Consider the following 14,351-nt stretch of genomic DNA (forward strand, 5'->3'; position numbering starts at 1 on the left):
AGAAGATGGGAGGGAACAGAGCCAGGACAGCTGACCCAAACTGGCCAAAGGGTTATTCCATACCGTATAATATCATGTTCAGCAATAACAATTGGTGGCGGGGTTGTCTTCCAAGGTAACCATTGTAGCTGTTGCTCAGAGACTGCCCTGGCATCAGCCTGCTTGTGGGAGGCACCGAGTGATTGCCTTTGCAGCACTTTGTATTCTTCCCTTTGCTTATTAAACATCTTTATCTCAACCCAAGGGTTTTCTCACTTTTGCTCTTCCTATCCTTTCCTCTGTCCCATCTGGGGGACAGTGAGAAGCTGTGTGAGTACCCTTCGCTGCTGCCCAGGGTCAACCCATCGCACCCATCCAATTAGTTTTTCATAGGAGATACCACAGACAGACATTTCAGAGCTGATGGTCCAGCTCCAGTCTTTTGCTCTGTTGATAATGCAACAATGTACTGAAATGGCACCTCCAAGACAAGGAGGTCTTTAAATATGCCCAAAGGAAAAGTGAGGTAGAAAGCAGCAGTGAAGAATTAAAGCTCCTGGTGACAACCGGGACAGCTGTTATTTCCTTGTGGAAAGGAGACTGCAGGAGAAACAGCAGAGCCTGCTGTTTCCAGCTTGGAATAAGCAATGCAAAATAGGGTTTTATTCCCAGAGCTGAACACAGAAGACAGCTCTCTGTGAACACCAGTTTCTAAGCTGTTTGACAGGATAGCTTCACATCCCCCACAGTCTTGGGAGACTTGGGTTGTATCTGTGGGAGCAGGAAGCGCGATCTGCTCCTCTCTGACAGTAAGCCTCGTTTACTTTCCAGCTCAGAGTGACTCCTCTCTATCCAGGACAACACCCAGAAATGCCCACTAGTGAAACGGGTGAAATGACTAGAGAATCCTGGACACTCAGCACCAGCCATCCACAAGTACACCATGGCCAGAAAACACAGAAGCTGGGCACAGCTGGGCTTCCATCTGAAGGGATCAGGAGGGCCCTTATGTAAAGGCATCTGTTGCTGTGAAAACACTGACAGCAGAAAAAACTCAGTATCTGAAACAAATCCGACCTACAGGAAAGTGCTGAAGAGGAAGAAAATTTGTGCTGAAGCAATATAAGTTGGTGACTAATAACCCCCATGAAGCTGATGCCTCCATGCATGCAGACAGACTGCAATCAAAGCATTATCAGGAGCTGTGAAACTCATTCCTGAACAGTGCTGAGATTTCCCTGTTAGAGATGGCAGGAAACGTGTACCCAGGGAGACAACTCTTGAAGCTTCAGAGATGTGCCTGCCTTGCTTACCTGGTGGTAGGGGAAAATTGCTCTAACTGTTCAGAATGAAGTGCAAATAAAACCAAGTAGTCATGCAATATTCCCTTTAAAGCTACAGGATTATATAGTGACCTTTACAATCATTTGAAGCTACAGATACGACATTGCCTTGGACAAAGGGCAAGAATCTTGAACGTGACTGACCAGGACATGCAGGAATAATCATTCTAAGAATAATGAAAAGCTCGTCATGTATTTAATCTTCAGAACATCAATACATTGGGCACACTGAGGATGGGGAGGTAGCAGTGGATGGTCCAGCTATGGCTTGAAAATGAAAAATAAACTAGAAAATCCATTATTTCCCTGACTTTTAAATAATCTGGTTACTTCACATAGTTTCTCTTATACAGAAACACAACATGTGTGTCTTGAATGCACTTAGCTGCAGGCACTGTGAAAAAGTGTGCTTAAGGAGACGCTCCTAGGAAGTTAAAATTCTCCCTCCCCACAGCTAGATGGTTCTGGATAAAGAAAATCATTCTTACCTGCACTTAGCTGCTGCCTGAAACTCCTGCTGACTAATAATCTTTAATTTTTTCAGGTTTTCTGAGAAAAATAGAAAAAAGACAAAACAATACTAAGAAAACACAGCTTCATACACATTGAAAATAAATGAGCCCCAGATTAAAGGAGTGACCTACTTTAACCAGAGATTCCATCACTTGGAGAAAGGGTCCAATTCCATTTCAAATATGTTGCCTACCCTATATGGTAAGAGGAAAATTGTTTCCCTTCCCCCTCCCTGTATACAGCTCCAGCCTACACTGTACAGGAATGGCATAAGACTTAATAGGGTTTACAAAAATACTGCCTTATATAAACAACATATCAGAGATCTCAAACAACTGAGCACAGTGGTGAATCATTCAGGATGCTTTGCTGGCATGTTTCTAAGTAAACATTTACTTCTGAACTGGTCCTCTGTGACCAGAACTCCTCCAGAGTAAAGGCTACTGCACTGAAAAGCACCCCAGTCTCCATTTTAGAAGCATTAGCAAAAAAATATATAGCATGAAATCCACACTCAATTTTTGTTAACACTGCCAAACGCCAACTGCAGGGCAGATACAGCATTCTGCAAAGATGAGACCAGGCATCATTCTGGGGTCCAGCAGCTACCATTTCTGGTAACCGAGGGGCAGAAATAGGCAGTGAATGGAGCATGCCAGATACCCACCAGCTGACGGCCAGATGCTAAGGTTTCCAAGCTACCAGGGATTCTCTTCCACAAGGCATATTTCCACCTGGCTCCTTAAACCATTTATCTGTCAGCTTCATGTTGCAGGAGGAGTGCAAAGGTGATAAGGACTGACGATTTCTCCACTGATCACTGCTTGTGGTTTGCCTGCCTCTGTTAAGGGATGGAGAGCACACTGACGGATGAGCCTCTGCAGAACAAGTCACAGTAACAAAAAAAAAAATAAATTAGGAGGACCCACAGTATCAAAACACCTAGGATCTATAAAAGCCACCTAATGGAAGAAGGCTCATTGTGCTTGAAAGTGTTTGCAAATTTCCCTTCCTGAAATGAACTTGGGGATGCTGCCGCTTTCCATACAACGGAACCCCCGAATTCTCAGCAGCTCTCCTTTCACATTGCAGGATTGGTGCAGGCAGGAAACTGGTACGCAATGCACCTTGTCCCACTGCAGATATTCAGAGTCCTTGTCTACATGTCAACTAGCTAACTATAAAGGAAAGATATAGACATATCTAATGCATGATTTTTTGACACGTCTCAGAAGGTGCTCATGTGGTAGCATCAAAGTGTGAGATCCTGTCCAAAGACCTTTGGCAAAAGATCCCTCTTTTCTATCACAGGAGATTTTTCTGTGTTTTGAATTTTGCAGATGTCAGCAGTTTACACTCACAAAGGGGTCACAAATTAAACAAAGTAAATGTGGCTGATTGCACAGATGCTTACTAGAATGTAGCAAAGAGTGAAATGAATGAAATCGGACTGAACCAAACAAATGTAGTCACTCCACATGCTGGACTGATTCTCCCATCTCCCACTTCTGTGTGAAATCTCTGAAAGAAAAGACACAGATTTTACCCGTTTCCACTTTTCTCAACCCACACCCTCAAGTTCTAAGACTACAAGTAAAACTGGTCTGGTTTTTATCTTCCATTAGAATTGTTTTCCACTGCAAATGCTGATGTGGTGGAACCAAATACTAGCCAACCAAAAACCTGGGCTATGTAGACAGCACTTGTAGTCAACCAGGTCTTCCTTGTAAGGAATTTAGTAATTCTACATAATAAGAAGGAAAAAAACAAAGTTACAAAAGTCTGAATTACTGATGGAAATTTCAGTGCTGCTCACTGAAACACAAAGAAGCATGCCAGAAAGTATGATTTCTGGGTCACAAGATGCTCTGCACAGCCATGAGGACGCTACTGGTCCCCAAACCCCACAGAACTATTAGCTATATTCCATTGCTACAAACTGAAATACTAGTGATGATACGAGGGCACATTTCCACTGGCTGAAGCACTGTATGAAATGAGAGGATGAAATAATACGCGTACTCACATACTGCTGCTTTCCTAGTTATATTTTGTTAACGTTTTTCTGGATCTTCCCTGCCTTTTCTGTTTTCCGCGAATCCCAACAGCAGAGGGCAGCGCTATAGCCTGGTTTAGTCTGACACCAGCCTCTGAAAAAAGACCCCACGTGGATTTTTTTTTTCCCCTGCTGTTTATCAGAAAGGCTATTCCAGGATACTTGCACTGGGCACAGGCCCAGCAGTTAGAGGCCCTGTCTACTTCGTAGGTATCTCCGGCTTCCCGAGTCACCCCGGCTCTGGAAGGCCCTGTCCCAGGCTGACCTTTTCAGGGGAAAATTAATCCTGCTTCAGAAGGCCAATGCTAAAATAAACCCATGCTTGCTGGTGAGTGGCGAGGTTGCAGGGAAAAGGACCCTATGTAAATGCATGCTTCTCATCCCTGGCTGTAACCAGTCTCCTTCCATCCCCATCACCACTGCTAAAAGCTGAGAACAACCTCCCCTGCTGAGCAGTGCCCAGTAGGAGAAAGTGCATAGCTTTGGGACAGCTTTCCCAAAAGCCCTGTCAATGGGACCTCTTCTCTGGAAGTGAGGGTATTTTAGAAGTGGAGGGAAAAGGGGAAGAGGAGTGCTCCGTCTAAAGGATTTTTTAATCTTGCTTTGCAGAGGTGAGGGGCAGAACAGGAGACCAATGTGTGTAATAAATAAGCTGCTGGGTACCAGGGACACGGCTGTCTCATGTTCCATTACGTTCTTCCTGCCTGTGGATTAATACCGGTGAATGAGAAAGCCTGCACCTTCACAAATGCTTCACAAAACTGAAGCACGGCACTAATGGAAATACAAGGAAGACACAGAGACTACTTTCAACCGCGCAAAGATCTGTGTATTGTATTTGAACTGTTACCTCTGACCTGAGTCACTGGTCTAGTTCTATGTGCAGAAAATGGGTGCCAGTCTACAACACTGTAATATCTGAAAGAAAGGGCAAATAATACACAAGCAGCAGACTCACACAGCTTGTGGGTGACCCCTCTTTCACTATGATCCTGGAAGTAACTTAGAAGGTCCAGATAATTTATCTCTGTCTATTTCAAGACTGTTTCATATTTGGATGACTGTTCCCACGATTCCATTTTCCCCACTACATATACTCAGAACATCCACTCTCTTTTTTTTTCCCCATTATAGTTTTATGGAAGATAGACAATAGCTTAATTTCTTCCATTACTGCACCCTACTACAAGTTAGAAGAAATTAAATAGAGCAGAAGGACAATTCTTCTACAGTGTTGACCTGTAAGACACTTTTACAGCATATATTCATTCATACCTATCTATGATACAACTTTAGACACTATATATTAATTTCAAATAATATAGCAACACTTAAGAATGTTTATTAATACGGTACCTTCCTTTCTTTCTTATGACTTATAACAAAGTATTAAAAGGTCTATTATTCGGCTGTTCTGCAGACCTTTCTTTCCTTCATGCATATATGCTGGACTTGAGGATTTTTTTCTGAAATAAATACATTTCTTTGCTTATGTTTTAATGATTTGGGTAGCTTCTGATGAAAAAAATGCTGTTCTTGGTGAAGTCCTGACTAGTTCTGCTCCAGGTAGTTTTAGAGGAAAATGGTTCATGAGGAAAACTCCCAGGCATAACAAAGGATCCCAGCTGGGGAAAAAAATGAAAGTTGCTACTAGCATGCCTATAATTAAAAAAGAATCTAGGCTCTTCATTTCACTGTCCCATTTCACCAACCTCAGCTGATCTGTTAAATCAGAATACAGTATTTTCTGGAGCAATGGCCCCAGATACCACATTTTCTGGAGCAACAGTCCCACTCCGTCATCTCCAACATGACCTGAAATTAGGCTGCAGACATACACATCTATTCTTAACAACTACCTATCTATTCCTTCATTGTGGGAATATCCTGTATACAGGTGTAGGGCAAGTATATGAGCAAATACAGAAAACTGTTGCACGCTCAAGCATATCTGATAAAGCTAATTTCTCTATTAACAAAGCTCCTTAGCAGAGAGGTAGCTTAGAAAAAAATAAAGATTTTTGCTAGCTGTGTGGAGCTGGCCTTAATTTGCCATTTTGTTGGAAAATAAAAACATGTCTGGCATAATAATATATTTGAATTATAATAACAGTGTATTCGTGAATATTCAACAAGCATGTAGGGTGATAAGAAATTGATGATTCAGCCACTGAGCAATGTAATTCGTTATTTCTCACTCACTTGAAAATAAGCTTGAATGTCTATTAAAGTTGTTGTGGCAATAGCTGTTGCAAGTATGTCTAACAGTGACATCTACACTTAATGCTTGCAATTGTTTCTGTAATATAAAAATATTACTACGTTGTTTTGCTATTGCACTGCAGGTTATCTGACCAAGCACGATGTTGTGATTCAGTTAAACACATACTGTTGCCAGAAATGGTTAAAGTTTGTCCTATAACATATGAAAATAAAATTATTGTAAGCAAGAAAATTACAAACTAGTTCATAGAATACTAGTCTAAAGTAAAATCGCAGAATGAGAAACTCTACAAAATATCTGAAGATGGAAAGAGGTAACAATTTGAGCACGAGCTAACAATATTGACACTGTTATTAAAAAGAAAATTATTATAATAGATGTATTGTCAGAAATACGAGACGGAAACCAAATAAATCACTTCAATTATTTCACTTAATTCAAACCTGTCAGCCTGAAATGATGAATTTTTAAAAGATAAACCAACCAGAACAGTAAAATTACACACAGAAGCAACTTAGCAAATCGAACCGAGAAGTAAAGATTACAAACATAAAAAGATGAACATAACTTTCTGACACTCCAAAATTACTGCACCACAAAGGATGATTAAAAATAAAAAGAAAGAACAATGCAAAGACCAAGTACTTTCAATAACCCATTAAGACTGATCTAAAAATGTTTGGAAAAGTAAGCTTGAGCAAAACAGTAAAAAAAACCCAAACACTAAAAAAGGCTATGAGATTTCCTCATATACACTGATTTGCAGCAATGGTCTATCAGTGATTCAAAAGGATAATTACTAGTTTACATGAATATAAGAAGAAAGAACAGGTCCTCACAACTCTAAGCAGACAATTGAACAATATGCAAGAGTCACAAGAGCTATAGAAAGCTGCACGAGACCCACCACTCAGTATTGCAGGAATGCTGAGAACAATGTTGCACTATGCAAAGAGGGCTAGGTTACCTACTAGATGTTTTTTCAACCCAGCAGATTTTTTGAAGAAAGAAATGTTGCAAACAGTCAAAAAGTCAGAAAAATTTATTTTAATACTTTCACTTTTTACTAGCATTGCTTTACTAAGCTTTGAAAAGAAATCAGACCTGTTTTCTAGGTCATGCAATTCAGGCAGGTGCATCTGCATTCTGCATTCATGCAAACCAACACTTCTCCCATTTGGAAACAGACAAACATAAAAAACCACCAGTTAACTAGGAAAACTAGGTTAACAACTCATTTTCCTGATCAGGACATAAACCAAACTGCTGGGAAGTGTTACCTGCTAGTAGCAAAGGAAAATTTTATCGTGTGTTATAGAAAATACAGACTGTTTCAGCCCATAACTTAGCTTTTCTCTGATCACATACCTGCCCAGATATTGTTGGTACTATCTGCAGCAGTCACATCTTCCAAGAAATCTGGTCAACACCATGAGAAGCATATCTCTTAAGAGTGAACTGGAACATGTAGAAAAGCGAAGTATAATTTTAATCATCTCTTAGCACTGATTTAAAAACCAAAAGCAAACCAGTATCTTTAAGAAGAGTAAGACAAAAAATGGTAGGAAATAGAACATTTCAAGGTACTAAGTAGGAAAACTAATCTTTGAGTATCTATCAAACATAAAAGATCAGCACCCTGGACATGTAAGCTCTTCTTGAGAAAAAAACCTTCCTGACCTTCTCTTTGCCCAGAAGGTCACAGTTTCTGAGCACAATGATCTCCAGATCCCATTTCCTCATACAAAATATGTTCCAACTAGAATTTTTTTAAAATTGAAAATTAAATATATGAACATCAGAGATCCTCTCAGCATGTATTTTTTTCTGGAAGCACAAAACCTGAAAATCTCTGAATCCAAGAAGGGATATACACTCCACCATGTAATGATGCATGCTTGGCAACAACTATTTTCTGCTGAGATCTACACCAAAAGAAAAAGTACAATATTCCTTTCAGCTGCAAGTAGGCTTTCAAATTCTGCTTTGTGCTTGTTCTGAAGAAGCTTTGCTGGTATTATTGGAATAAAAGTGATTTTGACTTTTCATATTATTGCAGTGGCTTATGTTGCCAGTTTACAGTTTTGAGAAACCTATTAACTATTAGCCCTGTTCCGACACCCTTACTTGGTTCCTTTCCAGACTCATTTCTATTGTCTTCAGCAGGTCTTGCCCATGAATAATAGAGTGAGGGCACGGTTCAGTGTGGATAAACTGATTTTGCAATAACAATGAAGTAGCGTGTGTAACACTATGCAGTTGCGCGCTAATACCTGTGCAGAATGTTACTAGGTAACTGAACTGTACAAATTCAGGCCAGCTAACCTTTTCTGTTTGATCGAGAGCATCACAAACCACCACATATCAAACTAGACAGGAAACAGAACTTAAAAAGCAATGGAAACTACCAAAGTTACTCTTTTGACAGCAGTTATTTGAATACAAAACCCGAGTTCAGGATGTGCGTTACCCCATTTACCTGCTTACATGCATTTGAGCAGATTCCTAGCTCATCTACTTCAGCTCTAAGCTGTGTGCCAGACTGGGAGAGCAACCTGATTTTACTGTTGATAAAACTCTCTTTGCTTCTGGCTCAGTTTCCAATGTTAGCTGGTTGTCCTGAGCCATTAAAAAATAGAGGTGAGGAGGGAAAGGAAATTTAAAATTTATATACAAATAGTATGTAAAGAAGAACCTGGCAAAACTAGGAAACTTACATTCATGCATTGCTCTGCCACATGCTGACAGAATGACCTTGAGCAAGTCACTTCACTTTTCTTTGCATTTTCTTCCAAAATACAGTCTGAGGATACTGAGTTATACTTGATATCAAAAATATATTTACCAAAAGAGAGTTAATAAATAGTAAATCAACCATTATGGAGTCTTACAGGTCATTCATTTGTTTATATCCACGGCTTAGAAACTGTCCACAATGCCTCTGACTAATGAGTTTACCATAATCTCTAATGTGGAATTATATTTTTGGCATGAATGCGTTAATTATCAAACAATAAACAGATGTTCTAGAGTACTTTAAATGTTTATGAAAGCCTGTAACATCCATGAATTATTTACCACAATGCAAACCTGTGACATAAAAGATGGTTTATGTTCTCAAAGTATGTTGAGACCTATGAGGAAAAATTACTTAAGTTCTAAATCTCAGCAATATTGTTATTCTGCCTACAGCGTACCAAGATTTACTATACAGTCCTATAGTGAAATGAAATTAATTTCAGAGTAAAGGCTGTGATTTCAGTTCTTCAGACAACTAGTGTAGCAGGAATTGACGCCTGACTGATTTGACTTAAAGCAACGTTGTCATACCTGATACTGCAACAGAATTAAAGAAGAAACTGAGGTTCTGAAAACTGTGTGAAATAAACCTCTGATGAAGAGCCAAATCCTGCAGGATTACTGCTTGTTTTCTTTGTTCCCGGCTCCCTGTGACCCGTTCTCTCCAGTGACCTTTGCCTTCTCCTCCACTACCTCAGAGCAGCCACTAGTGAAGGCAATGGATCATTGAAAATTGAAACAAATTAACCTTAGGTTAGTTGCCTTCACCAGGGCAACCCTTAACGCAGCAGAAGACACTCAGTCAACACATACGCTTTCATTATTCGTTCAGTCAAAAGGGAATGTCAAAAGTATAACATGCCTGGCCAACACACTGCACGACGAAGAAACCAACCAACAGAGACCAGACTCTGCCTAACCTGGTTAACCCTGCTTGTGGGATACTACTCGACATCTCTCCCCCTGCCCTCTCGCTGCAGCTTGTTTCTGTACGCCTCCAGCTTTCCCTCCCCACCTAACCTGGTCTTCTCTCTCACTTTTTATTCCTTCAGCTGCTCCTTCTTTCCTCTTAAACAACCTACCTGAGGCACTGAGCTCTGCCTCTTACTCTGCCTCCTTTTTGCCCTTACTGACATTTGCTGCACCTCCACATCTCCATCCCCACTCTCGAGACTTTAACATTGCTCAATCAGCCCTTCTTGTGTTCCCATTCTGTCCTTCTGCCCATTCCACTCCCCTTTCTTCTCTTCATTTACTGCCGCTGGAAGATACGCTTCACGTATTTCCCACAGGCCTATTAAATGTCCTGGATTAAATGTCCGCATGTCCTGGATCCCCTTGTCTGACTCCCCCTCTGCAGCTTCAGTCTCTTAAAGAGACCTCTGTTTCTCACACCATCCCACACCTTACTCACACTGGGGCTGCCCTCACCCTCCCTGTCACTTTTTATCTGGTTTTGAGCAACAGCTCAGCTCTTTTCCCCTCCAAAGAATTCTCAGCGAGCCAGCCAGGTCCTCCTTATCAGCCTTCCTCTGTGGTTTCAACTGACTCCCTTCCTTTCCTCACAATTTCTCACACTCATCCTCGTGAAGTTTCCAAGCTTCATGCTGATGTCCTGCTGACACCCTATAGCAGACACCGATACATATCCTTGCCCTGGTCCGTTCATGCCACCTGCACCCACACATAGTCAGCCTGCCTTCAGCTTCAGCTTCCTGGCTGGCCTGCGATCAGGCTTACTTCATCCACAACCACTTAACTATTCCCCCCTTCCAGCTGTGCCACCCTCCTAACTTTTTCTCCTACTTTTGCAAGTTAACTGAAGACGTGGCTGCCTTTCACCACTTCGAATGCACTTCTCAAATGCTCTCTTCCTGAACAGCTTCTGCACAAATTCTTACCAAAGGAAATATTAACATGGTACTCTCCCCTTCCTGCAAGTGTATTCCTGTGTGGCATGTTGGGGATTTTTTTCTTTCCTGCTTGTCCACCCCACGTTTGTCCTGTTACAATGAAACTGCTGATCTGTTTCATATCCATTTTCATCCACTTCCTCAGTTTTCTTCTGAAATTTTACAGATGCTCTAATAAACAAACATACCCTATGTTGACTCCCACTGCTATTTCCAGCACTAACACTTCCCTCCTCAATGTGCTGCTTACACCTACTATCCAGTTTTCCCCCTCTCCAGCTCGATGTAGGCTCCTAAGCCAGATAATACCAATACCCAGATAAAACTGCCCTCACAAACATTTGCCCAAGACAAAACTCCAAACCCACACTCCTTCATTCTTCTTGATCATCTTTGTCACTACCAACCCTGTTATTTCTCTATAACTCTCATTCTCATTTAGCCTCTTTGGGCATTCTTACTCTCTTCCTCCTGACCACAAACATAAACCTACAGGAGAATTTACTACAACCCTACAAATCTTTCCTGAAAACCCTCCACATACTTTTTGGTATTGGCATTCTTGCCAATGCACTGTCTACCCCATCACTGCCTATGCTGGGAGGCAGGATGGTCTGACCGACTCCTTGTGCTCTCTTGTGCGTCTGCTGTCAGACTCAGACTGCTGACTTTTGAGAAAAAGCTCTTACATTTTGTGCCTGGCCTGGCCTCAACACTAGGGTTCCCGGTGTCCTGGAAATGCAAATAAACACGGGTACACACTATTTTGTAAAAGTTGATCTCCTAGTATTTCGAGCTGGCTATTCACACGTCAAAGCACAATGCAGTCAGTCACTAATACCTCTTGAAAATGTAAGTCTAGGTTATTATTTTTAGCTCAGAATTTTTAGGAAAAAAGTGTTTTTATGCTGTCAGCTATAGAAAGCACCCACAAACTCAGCCTAGAAAACCAGCTAATCCTTTCCAAGCTGCAAAGATCTAAGGAAGATGAGGCTTTCAATAATTCAGAAAGGAAAGCTTGCATTTTCAGAACTATTGTAACCATTTCTCTACGAAAGTAACAATAACTATTCTGAATATAGAGCACTAAACACCAAGTGTATGAAAAGCCAAAGTTCCTTTTGTTTTTTTTTTAAATGACATTTCCAGCTAGTGGAAATGCTTATCCTTGAGTTTGGTGGTACTGGTGGAGTTAGCAGTAAGTTCCTTACAGGATACATTTGAACTCCTACAGCAAGTAGCATAAAAAGCCTCGGTGACATACATAGGAAAGATCCAGCTCGGGCATTTGCAGCAAAAAGCAAACAAACAAAGAATAACTCTGAGAGTAACAGACACATGTCCTGGTCTAGCCTTGCTTTTGCTAAAACTGTTTGGAAGCTGAGTATCTCAAGGAAGTAGATAAGACATCTGGGCTCCAGGAAGGGAGAGCAAAAGCAGAAAAAGTGGCTATTGGCTATTCATTTTTTATGCACTGCTTTCTTAAACACTGGCAGTCACGGGTAAATAGTATTAGTGCTACAGAAAAATTTATTAAACTAAAGAGCCTCTGTGGAGTAGGATGATGATGCACAACAGTAACTTCACAAACTAACTGGGATTCTCATGTAAAGACTTTATTACAATGTCATTTTTTTTTTTTAAAAAAGGCAATTTAAATGGGCTAACCCAAAAATGGTGTGAGAGGGGCAGGCAAAAGACCCTTTCAGGCTAGATCCCACCATCACACTCTCACTCCAGGCCCCCCACTGTCCTTCCTCCCCAGCAGTATCCCACTGCCACTCTCCCACCTCTCACTCACCACACACCAGTCAGCAGGACACTGGTTGACACCTGAGTGCACACACTGGTGAGACCTTATCAGTCTGGACAGTCGGGCAGCAACTGTGAGCATCACCATCCCACGGGTCTGTATGAAACCAGCAGTAGAAGCTCTGAGATGTTAAAAGGCACGTTTACTCTCCTGTGAAAAGACAGGACACCAGACCTGGGTGAAGTATGAGGAAGAAAACGGAAAAGTCAAGGGTACCAGGCAGCTACATACGTTGAACGGTACTCCTCTCAACTCACAGTCTAGTTCTAGGGATCCCCTACGCTTCTTGCTTGCACTTGCTTTCAGTCCTTGCTCGGAGAAAAGGTCTCTTCAGGGGGGCTCTCTTCCCCTTTCTTAGAAGCTAGGGAAAGGCTGCATCCACCTGCTCAGGATGGCCAAGGTGCAAAGGGTGCTCCTGGAAGTTAAAGCTGTTGTCCACTTCCCAGAGTTGAGGTTCATGAGAAGAGATCTCTACCTCAACAGAGCAGCAGAGGGCAAGAGAGACAGGGGATCAAATTTACCGTCTCATTGACTTGTGCTACCAAACGCGTCAGTGAGAAGAGATTTGCTGTCCTGAATAGAATGTCTTTTTGTGGAACGGCCAATCTTTTAGCACCTACATGAAGATGAATCCTATTTCCATTATTGACACCATGTTACCAAATCAAAGCAGACTCCGTTACCCTATGCATTCCTCAGTATAACACTGCCCTAGGGGCACAGCTTTGTGCCTCTTTTAAGGCAAACCCCTAAGTATGCATCTACAACCTGCTGCATCAGCTTTCCCGTAACTATTCCACACAACTAAATCACCCAATAGTGAGTGAATCTTAAGTTCTTGCTTTCTTATGGGGGTTAGCCAAAACGAACAGATCAGAAACAGGGAAACGAAGTGAGGGAACCATCTAATCTGCATCTGAGACTCAAAAGTTTCCCTAAGAACCGGACAGTGAATGACTACAGCCTTGACTCTTACGTTCGGTGTGAGACAAGCACGTGAAGCGTGCCTAGGCAGTGCTGCCCGGACTCCCCTCTCCTCCCTCCCCCTTCAGAGGGGACTGAACGCCACTCTTGTGAGGGTCTGGCCTCGCAGGGTTGAAATAAGTAATGCAGTAAGGCACGTTGTCTCCTCTTCAGGAAAGCCAGGTCCTGGAGCATGCCAGGGTACTTAAATACCTCGACGCCTGCAAGCTCGTGCAGCGTATCAGACATGAAGTTGCTCTCTTTATCCTTGGTTCAGAGAGGTCTAGCCCCATTCCTGGCTACCGACGCTCATGAACCAACCACCACATCACCTTCCAAGCTGACTATGCACCCCCAGTGACCTTTGCTGTAGGGCACGATGACCATGCCAGGATGCCTGCCCGGCGCCCAGATCCCCCTCGCTATTCACGGTGTGAATGCGCCCACACGAAGCCAAGGCTTAAAGCACTCCTGCTTCACCGAGCTGACCGGCCGCCGCGGCCAGGCCTCTCCGGCCTGCGTGAAACAGTTAACGCTGCCACAGGTCCTCCTGCCAGCTTCCTCAGTCCCCTCCTGTGCCTCCCAGGAGCTATTAATACAGCAGGCACATGCTCTGACATAGCGTTCCCCGGCAGCCACCAGATAACTTTAATTTGCCCTTTAAACGTCCCGAGCGCGCTGGCCCTCGCCGTCCCTCCACGGGGCAACATGGCGGCACTGCCCCGCGCCCCCCGACGGGGGCGGGCTC

The 14,351-nt window shown here is 42.5% G+C and overlaps 1 long non-coding RNA gene across 1 annotated transcript in view; it reads right to left on the bottom strand.

Annotated features, from left to right (window-relative positions):
- Positions 1–14,310, bottom strand: part of LOC308058269 — a 37,825-nt gene extending 23,515 nt beyond the window's left edge. The window contains exon 1 of the long non-coding RNA XR_013925752.1: positions 1–14,310. This exon is cut by the window's left edge and continues 18,704 nt beyond it. This is a non-coding gene — a long non-coding RNA (uncharacterized lncRNA).
- Between the last annotated feature and the right edge of the window lie 41 nt (positions 14,311–14,351).

Source organism: Falco punctatus (genome assembly GCF_963210335.1).
Source record: "Falco punctatus genome assembly, chromosome: 1".
Classification (NCBI taxonomy): Eukaryota; Metazoa; Chordata; class Aves; order Falconiformes; family Falconidae; genus Falco; species Falco punctatus.